Source organism: Serinus canaria, chromosome 2 (genome assembly GCF_022539315.1).
Source record: "Serinus canaria isolate serCan28SL12 chromosome 2, serCan2020, whole genome shotgun sequence".
NCBI lineage: Eukaryota > Metazoa > Chordata > Aves > Passeriformes > Fringillidae > Serinus > Serinus canaria.
Window position 1 is genome coordinate 47,114,983 of NC_066315.1, and position 21,493 is coordinate 47,136,475.

Consider the following 21,493-nt stretch of genomic DNA (forward strand, 5'->3'; position numbering starts at 1 on the left):
CTTGAAAGGCCACATGTTGGACCTCTTTGGTTCAGATGACACCAGAGTACTCTTGTGGTCAGGCTGCCAAAACCATTCCTCAATCAGGCACCTCAGGGAATGAGGCAAATCTACATTTCCCCTTCATAATTTTCACAGTAAGCATAAGAGATTCTTAATTGTTAGATTGCCTTTGTCTTCATTGATTGAAGAAACCCCTCAATCAGATTTAAATACGGCTTTAAATAAATGGCTTGAAATAATGCTTTCAAAGGTTTCAATACAGATAAATCATTATAGGTGTCAAGAATTGGGCTGGATCACTGGTTTATGCTTTGACAATAAGCAGAAAGTGCAGCTGAAGTTGTGGAGCAAGCCAGTCCACGAAGGGTGCATTTTCTTGTCTGTGCAGCATTGTCAGGCCGATTTGTCTGTGGGTGGTGGGGGCAGGCTGTGTTAGTGCCCAAGGAAAGGGTGTTCTTTTCCCTGTGAACTACCTGATGAGATTGTTTTTGCACACAGTTCTGGGCGTTCCAAGCCTCTCTCCGTGCTGTTGACGTTTCTCCACTGCCAACATCTGTGTTTCCTGACATTAAGCTGTTTAAGGCTCAGCAAAGGCAGTTGCTCCCTTCTCCACAACCCACACCTGCCTCATCCTATGTTCTGGTGAGTATCCTGTTCTGCTGGGTGGCTGGTAGGTTTGGTGGCCAGCCATCAGGATAGCCTGCTCCTCACACCAGGTTCAGCTGTGCTACTCTTCCTGAAAATGGGCTGCCCCTGCCAGCACCTTCAGGAATGGAGCACTTCTGGAGCTTTGCTCCATGCTGTGGGTTTGCCCACCCTGCCTTCCTGTTCCCACATGGTTACTTCTCCCAGGAACTACTCAGCTTGTTCCTATTGGCAGCTTCCGTTGCTTCTAACTAGTCACAAGTGTTCATCATTAGAAGTGTGTGTTATGTCTTGGTAAAAATGGCACAGGTCACCTTCAGGGGATGCCAATGGGATTCCTCCCCCACACCCAGATCTAAACAACTGCTGGTGCTGGAAAAAAACACTGTTCCCATCCTATTGGCTCTCTTTAGCTCTGGGCAGCAGAGAATAAGCCCAGTGAACAGAAGGCTTTTCCTTGCTGTGGTCCCAGGAGGTCCCAGGAATATATAGCTGTGAGCCTGGAGAGTTTGATCCGTTCATTGGGTATGCACAGCTGCCTGGGGTGTCTCTGCATGAGCAGGAGGGGATGCAGGAGGGCATCTGAGACTACAGGTGGGGACCCAGCAGCAGCACTGGGGGACCTGCAAGTGGCTTGGGGTGCCAGGCAGTGCTGCTGTGGTGGCTGCAGCTGTAATAATTTCTGTGTGCCGCACCCTGTTCTCTTCCCTTGCACTATTAAAAGGGGATGACCAGTGGAACAGATTTTTGAGCAATATCATAAGGAACTGCTGACTGACAGGAAACCAAGTCAAAATTTTTATCCATTCCCCTCCTGACTGAAAAAGCAGCTCTGGTTCTGTAACATATCACTTCTGCACTGTCATCTGGAGAGGTCTCTGAGGCAGCCAAGATGTTTGCTTTGTGCAGACTGGGCAGTTTTTTAATGAAGGCGATCATATTTCAGCCTGCCCTGGGACAGCTCGACCACATAGGTCGAGATAAAACTTGTGCTTTTGCTTTACTAAGGGAATATAATTTCTCTGGCTTCTCGGATACCCTCTGCCCCAGTCAGCCTTTCACAATGAAAGGAAATGGAAAAAGCAGTCATGTCACAGTGACCAGATTTTTGTAGTGTAGCAAGATTACAGAGAGGCAAGAGGAATCCTTTTTCTGCTCTCAAGACTTTCTCATTTGGAAACCTTAGGAATTTCTTTCTCTCCTTGGGGAGCTGCTGAATTACTTCTCCCCAGACTTGACTCCATCTGAGGTCCTGCATGTGTTGCAGCAGTCCCAAGCTAAATACAGGCTGGGCAGAGGAGGAGCCTTAAGAAGAAGGATTTGGGGGTGCTGATGGATGAGAAGCTGGGTGTGATCCAACAATGTGCCTTTGCAGCCCAGAAAACAAATGTGTCCTGGGCTGCATCCAAAGCAGTGTGGCCAGCAGGGAGAGGGAGAGGATTTTGACCCTTTGATCTGGTGAGACCCCTCCTGCTGTGCTTCATCCAGCTCTAGGATGCCAGCACAGGAAGGAAATGGACCTTTTGGAGGAAGTCCAGAGGATGCCACAAAGATGATCAGAGGGATGGAGCACCTCTCCTGTGAAGACAGGCTGAGGGAGTTGGGGATGCTCAGCCTGGAGGAGAAGGTTCCAGGGAGACCTTAGAATACCTTCCAGTACCCATAGGGGCCCTAGAAGTGAGCTGGAGAGGGACTTTTAACAAGGGCATGGAGTGATAGGACAAGGAGGAATAATGGTTTTTAACTGACAGAAAGTTTATATTACATATTAGGAAGAAATTCTTTGCTGTGAGGGTGGTGAGGCACTGGAACAGGTTACCCAGAGAAGTAGTGGGTACCCCATCTCTGAAAGTGCTCAAGGCCAGGCTGGATGGGGCTCTGAGCAACCTGGCCTGGTGGAAGGTGGCCCTTCCTGTGGAAAGGGGGGTGGAGCTAGATGGGCTTTAAGTTTTCTTCCAATCCAAACCATTCTATGGTTCCTGGTGAAGAAGAAAACTTGCTTTGTATGTGCCATGCCTGAGAACTGTGTTGACAGCATTCAGGCCTTCACATGATTAGTAAAGGCCTCTGAGAACTTTGGAAAGTCACCTAAAATTGTCGTTTTCCTCAGTTTTCCCTCTGGAAAGAGAGATTTGTGCCTCCCTGCAAAGGCAAAATTTTCTTTACTTGCAGGAGATGTAGGCAGGGCGATGGAGTCTTGGCAAAGTAGATGAAGCTAATTTAGCCAGCTTCAGTGAATTGAATGTTGGCATGGCATGACCTCCCTTCCCTTTCTGCTGCTGTGTTGGTGATTTTAGACCCTGCATGGAACTGGTTGAGACCCCAGAAAATGAACCAGTGCAGAGTAATTTCATCATATCTGGAAACCTTACAGAAATTAAATTCATATTAAATCAGCATGATTCCAGGGCTTTGCATTTCCATTTGCTTTCCTGTGCACCAGACCCTGGTGAGGTTTCACCCCTGTCCCTACAGATGGTGTAGCATAGTCCCTGCTGTTCCTTCCTGGCCACAGCCACTGTCCCCAGTATCCCAACTGCCTCTGCAGCTGAGGCTTCCTTCCAGATGGTTGTGTTAATAGATTTTTCCCCAGAAGCATTTTACCAGGGGGAATAGAAATTCAGCGCTGCTGTTTCATCAGCTCTGACTGCAGAGCAACCCAGGCTCATTTTATTTCACTTCTCATTGTCTGCCAAGCTACTTCTCACAGAAACATCAGCATTTTTATTTAATCCTGAACAAAGAATGAATGCTCTAATAATTCTAATTCTCAACGTTACCTAATTCTTTGAATTGCAAATAGCAGCAATTTCACTCCTATCCCTAGTGTGTCTAGGCCATACACTTTTAAACAGTTCATTGAAAATAATTTTAAAAGTCCCTTCTGTCTTTAATTTGCTTTTGGGCACTCAAGATTTGTCTCTCTCCAAAGGTTTGCACCTCATGCTGGGTTGACACCAGGGAAAAAGTGGCAGCTAAGTAAACAGCTGGGCTCAGCTGGAGACTTTTCAGGTGATGTTTGCTTGCCGTGGTAGCCACCTGATGTGCAAACCTGATTACAGAGAAGAGTGCAAAGAAATGAGTGTTTTGTGGTCTGTTGTGTTTGCCAGCAGTGCAGTGGAAGAGGAGTTGCTGGCACCTGAGTTATGAGCAAAAAAAAAAAATAACCTATTAGTCCCTGGAACATGCACAAAAATTCAAATCCCAGGAATGACCCAAACCACAGGGAGCTTAAATAGTCAGCCCTTACTTAAGCAGCAGGTGGCAACATCCTCTGCCTGATGAAATTCATCTTAGGTTTTTATGAAGGGTTTCTTTTTCCTACTTTTGGAAAAATAGAAACCTCAGGCTCTTTTTGCAGCCTCTGCCTTTCTTGGGAGCACCTTGCCAGTGCCTCCAAAGGAAAGTCTGCCAGAAGCACAGTAGGAAAGTGTCTTGACTTTTGTGCTATACTTCCTGTTTAGAGAAGGTGTTTCTTCCCCTGTGGTTGAATGGTCTTCACTGAGAATAACCTGAAGTCAATCAGTGATATGTGCATTTGTCAGTACACATGGGAATGCCTCCATGTGTACTGACAAATGCTTTCCCTACATGCTGGCTTTAGTTGGTTTGGGAAAGATGCAGAAAAAAAGATTTCCCTAAATACAAGAATGTGAGCAGGTGTGTGTTTTAGTGGCTTCTCAAATCGGCAATTGAGAAAAACATCTCTGTTTTCCTATTCCCAGCATTTCCCTGCAGAGCAGCTTCGTGAGCACCAGGACTTTTCTCATCCTGCCCTTGTTTCCCCAGCCTCCTGCTGCCTTCCCTGTGGTCATGCCCTGATTCTCCTGCCCCAGCCTCTTCTTCTCCTGCTACAGTGATTGATGTGTCTGTGGAAAATGACCCTACTGAGCTGCCTCCTCCCCACACATCCTGCTCTTCTCCTCCACCTCCCCACTGTCCTCCCCGGCCATTACCTCGCCTTTCCTCTCCTCACTGTGCCTGCAACAGCTCCTTGTACTGAGGGTTTTGTTGCTCCAGTGAGCAAGGGGATAATGAGGGAAAGCCACTTGGGAATGGACTGCTGTGCTGGGCAAGCAGCACTCAGCCCTCATGTGTTCCTGTTCATGGCTCCTCATGTGCTCCAGCTCTCCACCTTATTTTTCCAGCTGTTGGGCACAGGGATACTGCTCAGCTGTCCCAAGGCCTGCAGGAAGAGGCGTCCTGAAGCTGAGATGGGAGGTAGCAGAGCTACACGGTAGTGCCATGTGTTTGGGATGCATGTGATTGCAAGCTGGGCACCCATCCTGGATGACGCTTTAAAGGCACATGACTCCATGTGTCTTGTTCATACTGCCTTTAATGAAGCATCAAGCCTCTTGTTTAAAGGGTGTTGCTGCTGCTGCTGTTCTTTCTGCTCCCACTGCTAAATCTCAGTATGCTCCTCAAGTCTTTTGTGGGCCTGAGTGGGCCACAAAAAACCACTTGTAAATGTGAATTCAAGCCCTAACTTGAAATGGCACCACTCTGATATCACAGTGGTTAGGCCTGATATATGGTGGCTTTATTGCAATCCTTGGCACCACAAATTCATAAATAGTCCTAACTCAGCCTAACTCAGACATCTCTGAACATCAGCTTCTCAAAAAAGCTCCTGTAGACCCACTGACTCAATTCACTGTTTGTTTCTGTGTGCTTCATCCTCCACCTTTCTCAGTCTGGTGGGGTGGGGAAAGACACTTGGGGTTTATCTCAAAGTGGGGAAGGCTAAAGCTAATTTTTAAATGAAAACTACTTGAAAAAGCCTAAAATTATTATATTCCTGGCATAGGAGGGCCCAGAGTCCAGGCCAAGTAGTTTAATTCTGGTGAATCAAAGAGAACCCCAGTAATTTCTTCTCTGTGCCGTCTTCATCTTACATCTCTGTTCTTATGAAGTACACTTGGTCTCTGCTCTCAAACTCTTCTTATTGACAGAGAATCTTGAGGGCCAGAGGTAAGGTTATATATTGTTTTGAACACAGAGGACCTAACAAATGAAGTGAGTCTATTATGGAAAAAGAAGCAGCCAGAAAATTATGTCAGATCACAAGATTGTGGTACAACAAAGATTATGTCTGTTGCTGTGCAGAGAGTAAAGGCAGCCCAGAAATTCCTGGAAATTGCAGAAGAGACACACATGACACTGATTTAAGAGATACTAAAATATTTCTGTCTGTAAAGACAGATGATCAACAATAAATGCCTGGAAGCTCAGGGGATTTCATTTGATCTGGGTGAGGAGGCCAGCTTATGAAGTCACAAAGTGTTTGTAGGCAGTGAGGATTGCTATGGGCATTGGCCATAGACCTGTTTCCACTTTCTATTTCACCTTCTGCTCTTGTTGTAGTTGTATTTCTGGTGTGTGATTCATACTGCTCTTTTCCATTTGCCTTAAACTTTTCCTTTTTGAAACCTTCTCTAACCATTGTTCTTCCTAAATCCAGGTTTATATGTCTTCCTGTCTTTCTATTTACAGGGACAATCCCTAGCCACATGAAGCTAGAGAAATGCAGTTGCATGGAGAAAGCATGCAAAAAAGTGGTCCTGTGTACTTAGAAATTTAATTTTCACATTCAGAAAAGGCAGGAGCAGGTGTTAAACCTGCTCCTTCCTACTTGCTGCAAGGGGAAAGGACTAATTCTTGAGAGCACACCTGGGGTGGGACTGGCCAGGGAGCAGCGCTGTGGAAAGTCCTGGGGGTAGGGCAGGAGCTGAGTGTGAGCTCCCAGTGTGCCCTGGCAGCGATGGAGAGCAGCGCCTCCCACTCCTGCGGGCAGAAACACGGCCCGTAGGTCGAGAGAAGGGTTCTTTGCCTCCTCTTGGCACTTTGTTAGACCACATGTGGATGCCACATTTCACATTTTACTGATACCTGATGGATGTCAATGAACTCGCTGTCAATGAACAGCGAGTTCAGGGAGGCCCCACGGTGGCTGTGCAGGAGCCCAGGTGGTTGGGAAGGCTGTGAGGGCTCCATCCCTGGAGGTTTTACAGCCCAGCTGGATACAGCATCACAAGTACCCTTCTCTGAGCTTTGAGCAGGGCATTGAAATACAACGTCTTACTCTGTGCCCCTCAGGTTGCTCCGATGGAAGTGGCAAAGACAAAACCCTGAACTAAACTGGCCTGAAATCCACAGCCACACAGAGCAGCCCAAGCTGGCCAAGAGCATTGCAGAATGTCAGGAAGGGACCACCTGGCAGTGTTGGTTGCTGCTGCTCTGTAGTCAAGGAAAAAAAAAAAAAAAAAAAAAACCACAAGAAACAAAAAAGCCAAAACCACACAGAAAACCTAATTGCCTTCTCACGACTGAGAAACGAGGAAATTTGAGCTGCTTAAAATGCTAATCAAGGGCAATGTCCTGTATGTCTTTATTTATGTGAGTTTATATAGAGACACTGTGTTTATATACGGGATGTAAAAAGTTGGCCCTGGTTTTGCATGGTGAATGGGAATGTCCCTCAGCAGCTGGTATCCCCCCTGCCCATGGCCTTGTCCCATGACTAAGCTGGGTTTCCTGAGTTCCTGGGTAGCTCCTTTGGCCAATGCCTCCTTTCTGGCGGTTTCTCCTCGTTTCCCGGGAATGTTTGCTCACGTTTGCCACTCGTCCCATGGTACTACAGTGGCTCACAGGTGACTGACCCCGCAGCCGCCCGGGGGAAGGGCAGTGCCTCCGAGCAGCCTGGCTGGGACAGCACCATGGGACAGGCGAACGCAGTCTCCCGGCTGGGAGGGAGCCGCCGAGCCCCTCGGCCACAGGGAGAGCACAGATGTCCGACCCCTCAAGCTGCATCTCGGGGTGTTTGTGTCGCAGTGCCTGCGTGGCGCCTGTGCCTAATCCCCGCAGAGAGGCAGCCTCGGGGCCAGATGTTTCAACTCCACTGACCTAATTCGGGATCCGGGCGCTGGCGCCGGCCCTTCCTGCCACATCTCCCAGCTCCCCGGAGCAGCAGCTGCCAGAGCGGGAGCAATCACCGCAGGTTCAGGCCCCTGCAGGACGCCTCGTCCCAGGGCACCGCTGTTGAGTGTGCCGCCGGCGGCATCCCGGCTGCTGTGTGCCGCAGGACGGGCACACGCCGTGGTTTTCAGCGCCCTGAGCCGATTTGCTGCGCGCCGTGAAAGGATGGATGGCGTGCTGGGCTTTCTTTGAAGGCTGATTTCCCAGAGGAGCGATTTCTGTCAGGGATATTAACTCCCTGCTGCTTCAAGCTGAGTGCTTCGAGTGGCTCTCACTGATGTCTTAAAAATAGAGATATCCTTATTAATGTATCCCAAAGAGGGAAAAGGTTCTTGTTCTCCAGCATAATATGTAGTCACCCTTTATCAAGCATCATCCTTCCTGCCACAGCCTTGCTGGCCTTTGACTTTGTCCAAATGAGAGTCAGGAGGCTGCGTCCTTTTCCTCAGGATCACTGCTTTGTCAGAGAAGGGTTTGGGCTGATTGAAACCCCAGGGGTTTTCACAGACCTTGGCTTTATTTTGATGCCTCTCAAGAAAGCCAGTGACATACACCCCTCTGTTCCCCCACCCATCAGTCTGAACGAACTAGCATCCAGCGTGGGCTGGGCAGTACCTACCAAGGAATACGTGTGCAGAGAGACTCTCCCAGTATCACAGAATCATCGTCGAGGCTGGAAGAGACCTTTAAGATCATCCAGTCCATGTGTCTATCCAGCACTGCCACTGGAACACCTAACCCACATCAGCCAGAGCCAGAGGCCTCATAAACACCCCAGGGATGGTGACCCCACCATCTCCCTGGGCAGCCTGTTTCAACGCCTGACCACACTAACACTGATTGTTTTTTCTAATATGTAATCTGAATCTCCCCTCTCTGATCTTAAGGCCATTTTCTCTCGCCCTCTCACTGCAGGCCCGGTAGAAGAGAGCGGCCCCCACGTGGCCACAGCCTCCCTTCAGGTGCTCCTAGAGAGCGATGAGGTGCCCCCAGAGCCTCCTCTTCTTGAGACTAAAGAAGCACAGCTCCCTCAGCTATTTCTCACAGGCATGTTTTCAAAACCTGCCAGAGCCTTGTTGCCCTCACTGGACACTGTCCAGCCCCTCGGTGTCCTTTTTAAAGTGTGAGGCCCAGGCACAGACGCAGCGCTCAGGGTGAGGCCTCACTGGTGCTGAGCACAGGCGGTGGTCGCGGCCCTGGTCCTGCTGGCCTCACCATTCCGATTTTTCTGTGAGGAATTAGCCTTGCAGGGACCCTTGCAATGCATGGCTTTCTCTGTCACACCAAGGGCAGCAGCACGGGGACAGGGAGGCTGGATTTGGAGGATTTGGGGTGCTGAGTGCTGGCTGAGGTCTGACCCCTGCCTCTCGTTTGCTGTTTTATTGGCCAGCTCTGCATCTGGAGGGCTCCATAAGAGCCCAGCTCTGGGTACAGCAGCTTGGGCATGTATGAAAAAGCGCTCTGCCCAGCAGGAGAGCTGTGGCCAGCCTTCACCTATTGTTCATCTGAAAAATACCCACTTGATTTTGCACTGTTTTGGTCCTTAATTCATATTTGCTGTTCCTAATAATCTCTGGTGTTCTTTACAGAAGCACTGGGGGAGGATTTCAAGCACACCACCGTGCCTCTGACCCCAAAGACTAAACCCCATGGGGAAATGGGGTGGTTGGTTCAGCTGTGGGGTCCCAGCCTGCTGGGAGCTGGAAGTTGGCAATCCTGGCAGCGGGCCCAGCTGCTGGTCCAGGCTCACGGCAGCCACCAGTGAGTGGCTCACACTGCAGAGGCACCAGCTGTCCTGCCTGGAATGCTGAGGGAGGAAGGCAAAAATACCTCCTCAGTCACACGCTTGTGAGATTCTTGGATGGAAGATGCTAAAAACAGCACAATGGTTGTGGATACGTTGGGTTTCTTGGCAATTGCTTTCAGCAATTAGTCTTCCTCCTGGCTTTGCACCGAAATGGAGGTGTGGGTAATTAGGGCTGGGAGAAAGCAGTGCTGCCCTAGGGTTGTGTGCTAGAGAATGCATGGATGAAGCAGCCTTTTCCCAGCTTTCTTTCTGACTTAATACATCCTGGCAGAAGACCTTCATGGCCAAAAAAAAGTATGCCCTGAAATCATAAGGCCTGCTGGAGCAGAACAGAGGCAGGGCTGGACCATCCCATATTGGTTTAGAATATTGTAGGAGGAAAGGCATTGTGGTGGTCAGACATGGGCTGAACAGATTTGCCCCATGCATGTAGCAAATGGAAGTTCTCAAGGACATAACATAATGGAGGAAAAGCTGGGATTTTTCTCCACAGCCCTGCAAATCCTGCCTGTGGCTGCTCAGAGCCCTGCAGCTGGGCTTCCCCGCAGTATAAATGCAAGCAGATTTGGTAGGTGTGCAGCCAGATAAGCCCTGAAGAAGGTAGGTTGCGCTGTGAAGAAGCTGGGTTGTGCTGAGACCCAGTGGCTGGGACATAGGCAAGAGGTGCCTCTTGACAGTCCTGCCCCACACCAGTGAAGGCTGTTGAAGCCCTGCTGTGGTCACTTCCCAGGCTTGACAGGGAGCACGGAGCAGTGAGAAGTACTGGAAGGTTGAGCTATTAGTAGGCAGCTTCTCATCAACCCCTGGAACAGGACTATGTCCTTCCCCCTAGCCAGCAGGGCTGCAGCCAAGGGAATAATGTGGTGAATGCCATTTTCTTGGCAGCTCTGAATGCTGAGTTGCTACCTCAGGGAGGAAACAGCCTGTGAAAAATGTCTTTGAAAACCAATTGCTAGATAGTCATCGGGTGAAGCAAGATGCAGCTTTGGGCTGAGTATCAGAGCTGCTCTCCACTGCTCATCCTCACCCAGCAGGTGCACGGCTCCCCTTCCAATGAGCTGGGGACATAGCTGGCACTGCTGCAGTGTCCAGCTCCCAGCAGTGTGGCTTTTTCTCTCCATCAGCTCCTTGGGAACTCAGATTCCTGCTCCTCAAGCAGGGAAAAAGGTCTCTTTACCCAGTGGAGACAGCTGAGATCATGGATGAGTATCATCCATTACAACCTTGCTCTATGCTTAGATATGAAGTTTCTCAGCAGTGCTCACCCTGATTATCTTAACTCAGGGGAAGCCAAATAGCTTTAAAAACATCCATCTACAGGCAATGTCAGCTGGCTGCTGTCCCGGAACAGCTGCTATGGAAAGCTGTCCATCCCAGCTCTCACAGTGCAGGAATGAGTCTGGTGGATGGGAAGTCACAGGAAGGAATAGTAAATCAGGAACCAGCACCCTTCCCATCTATTTTTACAGCAGTTTCAGTGGTGTTTACGGGAATTTCCTCCTTGTCCTCTGTGTTCCTGTTGACTTCCTTCTCAAGGATGTTACAGCTTCAGTCAGTGTGACCTACAAGCAGATGCAAAGCAATCAACAAGCCTTTCCTGGCCGTGGGGAGGTGTGGGATGAGGGGTTCTGCCGTGGTTACTGGTGTGGAATGCTTCCATCTTTTATGTGCCCATGCTTTGCCCGAATAGCTTAATCCTTGGTGATGCTTTCCTTAAGTCAGACGTTGCTGAGAGTTCAAATCTTCCCTCTGGAATTGTAAATGGTCCCAAACCTCCATCCCCACCTGCAGGTAAGAAGGAATGGGCCAAAGCAGTGCTGGTGGCAGGAGCTGCTCCTGTGCTGGCCTTGGTCATTAGTAGCAGGTGGCCACAGGGGATGCTCCATGAAGACGTTATTTCCAGGCAGAAGTGGAAAAGTAATCACAATTTTTTGACGTGTTGGGCCCTGCTGGAAGTCTGTCACACTGATCCAGATTGTGCAATTTCAGTACCATTTAGCAGCATGGCCTGTTTAATTAGCCCACCTGCTCAGCAGTGGGAAAGGGATGGCATTCACAAGCCTTGCACATCAACTTTTCTGGGCTCTGCAAAGCCTTTACACCAGGCAGCAGGATAATGTTCCTGATTTCCCTACACTGGCAGGCAATAGCAAGCCTTGCCTTCCTCCTTTGCCAGCCCTTTCTGCTTCCTCTCTTCTGGCAGGCTTTAGAAAACCCATGCACACCCATCCCTGGCATGACAGGACATTCCAATCCCTCCTCATCTCATGAGAGCAGCAGTAGGGCAGCCAGGCTCCCAGCCTAGCACACAGATCTTTCAAAATATGATGTCATGATTTGCCCTTTTACCATCTACCTGGTTTTACTGATCAGGTAACACAGGCTGACCTTGCCTCCTGGTGGGCTTTGCTCTAGGGGCTACAGAGGGAATAGACAGATTTAGCGCACAGAGAAACCCAACCCTATTCCATCCTGGTGGGGCCAGTGTGTTCTCCTGCTGCTTTCTGGCTCAGTGCATCTATCCTCTCCAGGCACAGAGATCCCAGCACCTTCCTGGAGTGGTAATAGTGAGTCACTGCTGATTTCCTTCTGCTGGGACTTAATCCCCAGTAGCTGCCAATTGTGGGGCCAAGTTATATAAAGTTCTGAAGGCCCTTTCCCAGGTAAGGAGTTTGAGGTTTTTTTGTTGCTGTGGATGTTTTTCTGGTCTGTTCCATGTGCTATTGTACCAGGGATCTCAGAAGCCATTTCAGCATCTGAGAGCAGGGATGGCAGGTAAGTCAGACTCCAGAGAGGAAAGAAAAGTAAGGTTTTAAACATAGCATACTATTTCCCATTTTTATTTCCTATAGATTAAATCCTAAAATTTTAGGTGCTCATGCTCTTACTGTAAGTACTTATTTGTGAAAGATTTGGGCTGTAAGTTGTTGTGTTAGAGCTCCTCTCACAGCATTCTTTACCTTCTAAATATGCCTGTGGGTTGTTATTGCTGCAGTGGAAACCAAAAAAGAAGAAGATTATGAAATCTGGTGGAAAAATAAAGCAGTGAGGGTTAAGGTTTTAAATCTCCTCTGCTGTGAGTTAGCTGGCTCATGGCTTAGAACAGTTTTTCTGGGTAGATATTGGGAGGGAGGGCAGGATGGTGTGATGAGATGCTTTGTGGCTCACCTGGAAACCATTTCAGAAAGATGTAAAGGGTGACAATTTTCTGTTGGCAAAAGGGGCTGAAAAGAATTTTTCAGAAAACAACCGTGGGAGATGTATGGAACCCTAGGAATGCAGTTTGACTGGAGGAGCACTTGAAGAGTACAGCAGTGCTGAGTGAGAGGTGTACAAGAGCTGTGTACCTGGATGCTTAATTCTGTGCAGCTGAACTCAGGAAGCCACCTGAATCTGGCTCAGCTGATTTATGCAGCTGTGCAAACTCTTGGTGGCCTTCTAGCCTCTGGAGGCTTCAATATTGCCTTATTTCTTTCCTCACATTAAACCAGTAAAAGAACATCTTCCAGTATAACAGTTTGAATGGTGAAGGGTGGGTGAGATTTTGGAGTGCAATTCTCTTACTGGTTTGAGCCTTTGAACACAAGCAGTTGTGCTGGAGTTGATGGCTGTGACTCTTTGGCTACCAAAGTTTTTGCTTACTAGGCTTGTGCACAGCACAGCTCCTAGACTCTGGCTTGAGGTGATGGTTTTAAGCTGCTTTTGGAACACCAACAGATACCAGTTGCTCGCGTGTTGTGCAGAGGGGGGGAAAAAATCCAGTCTTCATGGAAAGAAAAGGGAGCAGCAGTTTCTCTAGTCAAACACTGCCATGGCAGAGCTTGGTGCTGCAGTAGGCAATGCCCATGTGCCTGCCCATGGGGAACAAGGGCACATACAGGTTGTTTCATACAGTTTGGAGATGCTGGCCAGGTTACTGGCCCTTTCCTTCAAGTGGTTTGGGATCACTGTATGGAAAGTTGTTACTGATTTGAGGACAAGGGACTTTGAAAGACCCCATGCTGAGGTGAGTCACTTCCTAACTTTAGAGGGCAATGAAATAAGCTGCCCTCAAATCTGCTCAGGGAGACTCTGATCGAACATTACCTGCTGGGCCCACAGGACTTCTGTTGCCCTGCTCCCTACAAACACGTGCAGGGCTCCAGAGGACCTTGCACCTGTTCTTAGGAGCAATAACAGCAAAATCAGCCCCCACTCCAAAAGGTCTTGTCTGGGCAAGAACCAGAGTCCTTCCACATCTGGCCTGCCCACTGGCTCCTGGCATCTTGTTGCCTCTCTCACAAGCGAGCTGCACAGCCTTGCTTTTCAGAAAACACTGGTGTTTTGTAATTTTTTTGGCAACTGGGACAAGTTCTTTGCAACTATCTGAACTTTGCATTTGTTTAAGCAATTTACTGCCGTGTTGCTCAGAGGGGTCATTTGTTCAAAGCTGAATAGCTGCGGGGCTGGAGAATAAACATCAGTCTCCCCACTCTTGCCTCCACAGGGTATTGGCCAGCTGTGGGTGATGCAAAATGGGCTTAGCTTCACCCTGTTTAATGAGTCAATGAACCCTGTATCTCTCCTGACATCCGGGGTGACTTCTAAAAAGAAAGCTGGTCTCTTTGTCCTGCCCATTCCCCAGGCATCAGGAGCTGTGCCTCCATGCCTGCCCTGCTGCAATGGGGCAGAGAGTTTGGCCCTGGGGTGCCAGGGAAGGACATGGTCTTGTGGTGGTGACCTGCCTCCAGAGGCTCTGTAACAGTTGGGTGTTTTAATCCTAAATAAAACTGCTTTAGAGATGGTGACAAACAGCACCATTGGGAACTTTCAGGCAGAGCCACAACTGGAGAATCTCTCTCCTTGTTCCTTAGCTGAGACTGATTCCTTCTGTGTCTTGTGGCTCTCCTTGTCTCACTCAGCAGCCTTTAAAATCTGGAGGAAGTCTCTCTTATCCCATCCTCCAGGACAGCAATACAACCTCTGCCAGGTATGTAGGAATACTCAGGTCAGGGCTTTTTCTGAGACACAGGGTGAGAGACAGAATGAAACTTCTCTATCCATGCAATGGAAATGTCCAACAGGTGGGTGTTCACTCTTTATAGATGTACAGTGTTGCTGAGAACTCTTACTACTTCCTTGAGGTCAGGCAGCTTTAGTACTGGTGAGGTGTCCTGCTGCTTCACCCCAAAAAGAGCACAAAGGTGTCTCTCAGAGCACTCAGTCAAGACTTCTGTTTGCTTCCAGTTTATAACTGCCAGAGCCCTGATGATGATGACTTCTGGGCTTAAAATAAAAGGGATCCACCTGAAACTGGCAGGCTCTGCTGGGCAGCCATCCCCACAGCTTTGCTGGTGCAGTACAGCTTGATGGCTGACAAGAGGTGTTTGCCAGGTTGGCAGCCCCTGTGCACCCCAGCCACACTGCAGAGCTCAAACTGGGAGTCATGTTCCATGGCTGAAAAGTGTGACACTACCTGCCCTGACCACTGCCAGGCTGCTCAACTGATTTGCATGACAAGAGGATGTTTGGCTTCCCAAAATTATCTTCAGTGCATCTCTAAGGTTTCATTTCCTTGTGGTGGCTGCTTTCTCAGACGCCTACACTTCCACATGCACACAAACACACCTCCTGCTGCAACAGTGAGCACCCCAGCAGCCTGGGCTCTTGAGGCCTAGAGCCAGACCTCTGGCTTTTGTTGGAATAAGCCAAAATTTCTGCTTTGCCCTGTGCCAGGCACTGCTCCACTGTCCTGCTCAGGGACCAAAACGTGCCGTGCACAGCAGGGGAGGAACAAACCTGAAGCCTGTACAACCTTCCTGGCTGACCAGCATTCTGCTCACAGCTTCCTTTTGGGTTCATGAAGCAGTGGAATGGCAGCATCTTTGCAGGCACTGCTTTGTACCATCTGCAGTGTTATGGCCTAAGTGTTTTTAGCTTTTCCACATCGTGCAGCACAAAAGCAGGGGCAAAACTTCCCTAAGGATATGTCAAAAACTCCAGAAACTGGGGCAGAAACTGCACAGGCCCCTTTGGTCCCTGGAAGTGCCTGTAAGATGCCTGTGATGGGCAAAGAAGAATTTGGGAGGTGTTGCTGGCTCCTGTGGGATGGCCTTGACAGAGCTGGGGTGTGCACAGATGTCCCCATGCCACCAGTGGCAGGATCAGAGCCTCCACCATGACTTGGGGCTGTGGAAAGAGTCCAAACCACTGGCTGGGTGGGAGCTCAGGATGTTCTGAGTCTCGCTGGGGCAAGAAGGAAGCGACGTGAATGCTCACCTCATTGAAAACCCCAGAAAAAGTCCCGGACTTTTTCCTAGCAAGACTGAAACCCTAACATGCATAGCACAGCCCCAACCTGGCACACTGCCCAGCACTGAACTGGCAGGGGAGTCCCTATCCCCTGAGCATCCCTCCATGCAAGTTAGTCCTGCCAGCCTTCCTGCTCTCTCCATAGCATAGGCATGTACCTGCAGCACTTGACTTCAGACCTTCAGCCTTCCACATGCCAAGAACAGGACCACACCTGAGGTACCCTTGGCTTTGCCAAAGAAAGGATGTTCTGCTCTTGCATGTGGTAAGCTGGGGTTTCTCTTCCAGCCTTGATGGGGCTGGTGACTCATGATGCTGCTTTGAAAACCATGGCTGGATTAGCAGCAATAGGCTAGTTGTTGTTCTCCCCTGTCCTTTGTGCCTCATTTACCAATTTATTGCCTGATCTGAGGCTTTCTCTTTGTTCCCACCAAGACCTTTGTTCCTGTTGTCCCAGCTTGTCTTTTCCTTGACAAATCTCATTTACTTGTTTCTCTCACGTTGACTCACATCATACCCTCAATCATTCCAGACAAAACAGAATTTGGGGGCTTCTAAAAACCTTTCTAGGAAAGGAGAGAGGGGGCTGGAGTGCACTTGTCTACCTCCAGCCCCACACACACACCCCCAGGCAGTCCCGGCAGGGAGTGTGGGGAGATGTGTGGGGCAATGCACTGGCAGGGCTGTCAGCAAGACTGCTTTGATTGTGTGGGGTTTAGTAGTAACCCTCACCAGGCTTGCTGTGCTGAGGAAAACTTGCTTTTTTTGCTTCCACCTGCTGCCCTTGTCACCTCTTCTGTGGCCGTGAAGTGATCTGTTATTTCATCCTTCAAATTTTCCTGTGTGTAAGGATATGGCAAACCCAAGCTATGATGTGATTTGGGAAGAGGAATGAGGCATTTCTCAAGGGAATATTCCAACCCCTCTTTATCAGCAGAGCTGTTCATGTCCAGCCAGCATCATGGTGGGGTTTACTACTTCTGCAGAGTAGGAAAGGGAACAGCATCCCAAAGTGCTGCTTCAGAGAGGAAAAACTTGCATGATTTTAAGAGAGTAATAAAAGAAGTTAAGTGCAATGATTCATCTGTGGGGTCTGGTTCCTGCAGAGACAGCAGCAAAAACCAACCTATGCTGTCCCCTCTCTCCAGGACCAAAGACTCTGGGTGTTGGGCCTTGTTCCCCATCAATGGCTGAGGCAGGGAGCATAGAGATAGCTGCTCAGGCCATCATTAGCACCCCAGGGCTTGTCAGGGATGTGCTTCTTGCCTCCTACATATCCACACTTGAGGTACCCTACAGAGAGCTAATGCTCTTGCAGTACCTCTTGCAGGGAGGTTGTTGTCCTTGTGTCCAGTGTTCAGCTACAGCTGATGAATGGGCTGTAAGGGAGATAAATGTGCCATTTGGTGACTGGCCAGAGCATTATTTACCATTTAACAGGGAAAGCTCAGCCCTGCACAAGGTGATGCATGACTGGCATTACCAAAAGTGCAGGGACAGCCAGACCCAAAAGGCAGAGCTGCTGCCTTTGCCTGTAGGAGGTCTCTTTCTGAGCACAGCTGGCAGAGCTGGGGCAGCTTGTGCTTCCCAACAGACTGGATCAGAAGCAGTGAGATACTGGATTTGCAAAATGATGCAGGGAAGCAAAAGCCCTTCTGAGGTGGCTTAAAGCTATGAGAGGAGAAAGATGCCTGTGGCAAGGTTTAGCAAGACTGTGCTTCAGGAGTCTTTATTTAAAAAAATGAATGCTGTCTGAGAAATAAGCTAGGAACTCACCAGACCTTACCTGTATTGTTGCTGCTACTACAGTGATCCTCCAGAGTTACCAGCTGTGTGTAGCTCTGCAGCAGCTGAGCTCAGAGGTGCTGCAGCACAGAGGAGCATCTCACAGGTGGGAAAGCTGAAGCAGGCAGCAGTGCTGGTGCTCAAGGGCCACTAAACTCATCTCTCCTGTGTCTCTCTGCTCCACTTGGTGGGCTCCTCTGCTGGCTGCTGCTCTAGAGCCAGAGCAGCTGTTGCCTGTCATGGGAGCAAGATAGTGGAGTTGGGTATGATGTTTCTTAATTAACAGGATTGTCTGAGTTTCTTTGCTGGCATCAAAATGTATTCCACACATAGCTGTGCTCTCTGCATTGCAAAATGGACACTGCTGCTATTTTTATAAGTGTTTTCCCAACTGTTTTTCATTTTTCTGTGCATCTGTTCCTTGCATGATCTTGCTGTGTAGCCAGGAGTGAAGATGAAGTAAGAAAAGAGAAAACACTGCAGTTTCTGATTTGGGCAGCCATCTGGAGGCTTTCTCAAAACATTAAGAATCCCCTGAAACTTTGATCTTTTTGCAGTGCTTATGCTGGGCACCCCCCAAAATGGCATCATCTTAAATCCCAGCTTTGAAACATGAAGGCCAATCTGTGGTAGTTGGCAGAGACATCACAGTAACCAGTACCAGCCTTCCTCCAGAGCTGTTCTGCTTCTCTCACTTTCTCCTTGCTCTTCTTCACCAGCTTATGCAGGGTGGGGTGGAGGCAGGCAGAACTGGATGGGATCCATTTTATATTTTGTCCCAGCTAAGAGTGACTCTCTGAAGTGACAATTTGCTCCTGGCAAAAGGTAGAGCTGTGCAATGCAAGGCCTTTCTGTCCATGCTCCATGTCCCTGTCCCACACCCCTGAACCCTATCCCAGCATGGATAGAACTGGTCTTTTGATGGGCACAAGGTGCTGCAAAGCCTTGAAGTTGCTGCTTGTGGGAAAAAGCAACCCCAGCAAGGCTGTGCTGCCTTTTTCTGGACAGAATGGCAAAACACAGAGGCTTTCTCCCTTCCTCTCTGTTATTTTCCCTTTTGGGATTTTAGAGGGATTTAGATAACCAACAGTATATATGGTATTCCTTCAGTGTGGTGGTGTTTTGTGGCTGGCAGATGTTGACCCCTTAGATGTGTGAGCAAATTGAGCTGCTCCTCATTCTGTGCAAGCATTTTCCAGACAAATGTTTTTGTCTCAGATTGCCTTCAGGTACAGGGCACAAGGAGGTTACCTCAGTAGCTGATGGAGAAATGTTCCTACTGAACATTATTCCTGCTCAAAATCACATCCTGGTCTATTTTCTCTTCAGAAATTATAATATTTAATAAATATAATTATTAAAACCAATCTCTAACAAGATTATTAAATCACTGCCTTGCTATAAAACTGCATGACAGGAAAAGCTGAAGAAGCTGTAGGGAGAGATACAGGTTGTATGGCAATAAACTCTGAAAACTGTTTGTAGAGTGCAGGGAAGTTTTGTTTTTAGGCAGTGATGACAGCTGGAGAGAAAGTGCTGGACTTTCTCTGCAATTCTGTCACCCTCTGACATCTGGTGGGGAAGCTATTTCTTCATTCTGTGTTGCTATCCATGCTTGGACTTCCAGCTTAATTCAGAGTGAGTAGGAAACCAAGACAAAATGCTGAGAGGTGCCTTAGCAGAACCCCCATCACACGTAAAATCAGAGATGGACTTTCTCTCCCTGCTCTGCTTGCTGGGTTGGTTTGTGGTTTTTTTCGCACTCCCTGCGTGCAGAACATTGTTATGAAGCATGCTCAGGTTACTTTCTTCCCTTGTCCTTTGTTCCGTTGTGCACTAAGTCTGGCTTGTTCCCTTAAGACAAAAGGACAAAGGAACTGAAGTTCCTCAGCTACAGACCATGTATAGTGTCTGTCAAACTCGGCTTTTCCTTTGCTGGTATTTCTAGTACTGGGTTTGGGCTGGTTCTCAAGCCAAAGCTTCAATCTAGGCTTCGGTCCCAGAGGAATTCAGCAGTTAAAATTCTCCCTGCCTTAAAGGGAGGGAATAAATCCCATCCTCTGAGTGCCATGCTGTGCAGAGTTCCCCATATTCGGGATGTTAAGGCTGGAGGATAGCACGTTTCTAACCTCAAGGAAAGAGTTTGGAAAGCACAAACCATTGGCAGGTTCCACCAGAGTCAGGTGTGTAACTCAAGCTGACATTTCTGGAGACAGTGCTAGGCCAGTGCCCAGCAGTTTTGGGAAAATCCCACTCCTTAAAACTATCTCGGTTACGGGCATCTCTGTTCATCATGGAAAATCCTCCAAGCCTTCCCAGTCTAAGAGCAGTGAGGACCCTGTGGTCCCCATGGTACAGGAATGCTTGGGGCTGGTGGGTTATGTGCTCCAAAGATGTTATGCAGCATGGCAAGAGCTCAGCCCTGGATGCTGCAAGGCTGCTGGGGCTGAATGGGCTCTGCCCAAAACTGCTGCTGAGGCTCTCTGTGTCCAAAAGAGCATGGAAGAGTCACTGTTTGGCTGGAATCTTTTCAATTAACATCAGGCTGTCATGAGTTGCCCTATAAGGTTGTTGAACATGCCCATCTTCATGTGGGCTGGAGATGATTTGAAGGTGTCCTTGAGCATGGCACTTCTATTGGTAGGAAAGCAACCCAACTGTGCAATGTTTAAAGCAGGATGGAGAAAAGGGGAAGCCCTGCTGCTTTGCAGGGAAGGCAGGCTTTCACTGGGCTTTATTTAATTGGAAATGATTAATATTCCCTTGTTGCTATAGCTCCTCTGGGGCTCTTCCTCCTTGTCAGGATTTTCATTTAGCATGTTTTTAATGCATTCTTTTCATATCTGCTATCACATCTGAAAGTCACCTCTGCAATATTTAACAGGCAGGTGGAGGAGGAGGATGGAGAGGAAGGAGCACGGATGCCTTTTCAGCATGCACTGAGTGCTGTCTCTGGAGAAGACCTGCTGGCAGCTAGTGCTGGGAAGCTGGGAAGGCTGTGCCATAAGCCAGCAGGCAGGCAGTTGGGAGGATAGCAAGCATTTCAGCATGTAGCAGTTGACATCTGGTGCAGGGAATGAGTGGGAGGGGAGGAGGGGAAAAGGCAGCCTGATTTCTCAGAGTTAGCTGCCAGCTTCCTCACCCTTGCCACCTTGCCAGCTCCCGGAGTTCAAAGTCGTGAGGCAGCCCATCCTTTGCCTGAAACTATGAGTTGTTGTTACTCCATAAAAACATCCTAATCTCCTCAGCAAGAAAGCAATACTAAATGTCTGGCTCTTTTTGCGGTGGGGGTAAGGGCACGTTTTCAAGCACTGCTCTGCAAGGAGGTGGGCCAGAAATGCAGGGCTGATGAGTGAGAACTGATGCTCTCCCACAGTGGTCATGGGGACTGAGCTGCCACTGCTGGGATGCTGCCTGTCAGCTGTGGAGGCTGCAGAAATTTCAGGCAGCATGTCTTCCATCAGTGTCCAGATTCCTCACACTTTGTATGGATGGTTTGGGTTTGGATGACCCCAACCCAAAAGTCTGGCATGGTAAAACACCTGTCATGTATAGATGTACTCCAAGCAGGGATTGAGTGAGAGACATGTGGCTTCACTTCTGTTAGTAATATCAACACAAATTCTGAATGAGTTGTGGTTTGTTTTTACATTAAAATTTATCTTTGTTCTCAATGAAAGTTAAAGAGAAGAGGATTGGGGTTTTCAAGTGTTTAGGCCTACCTACCCTATTGTGTTTTGTTTCTAAGCAGTAAACACTGCTTGATCAACTGTTCCTGACTGCTGCCACCTCCTCATCTTATGTTGCTAACACCTGTCAGCTCAGCCAAAATCTGTCAGCAGAAGTCCAAATGCACTTCCTGACTTGCCAGCCCACCCAAAATATCCTGGCCATCCCAGCTGGCTTTCCTCAACTTTCACACAGTGCTTACTGGATCAGATAAGTCTTTTTCTACTGATGACAAGGTGTCTATGTCTCTATGGG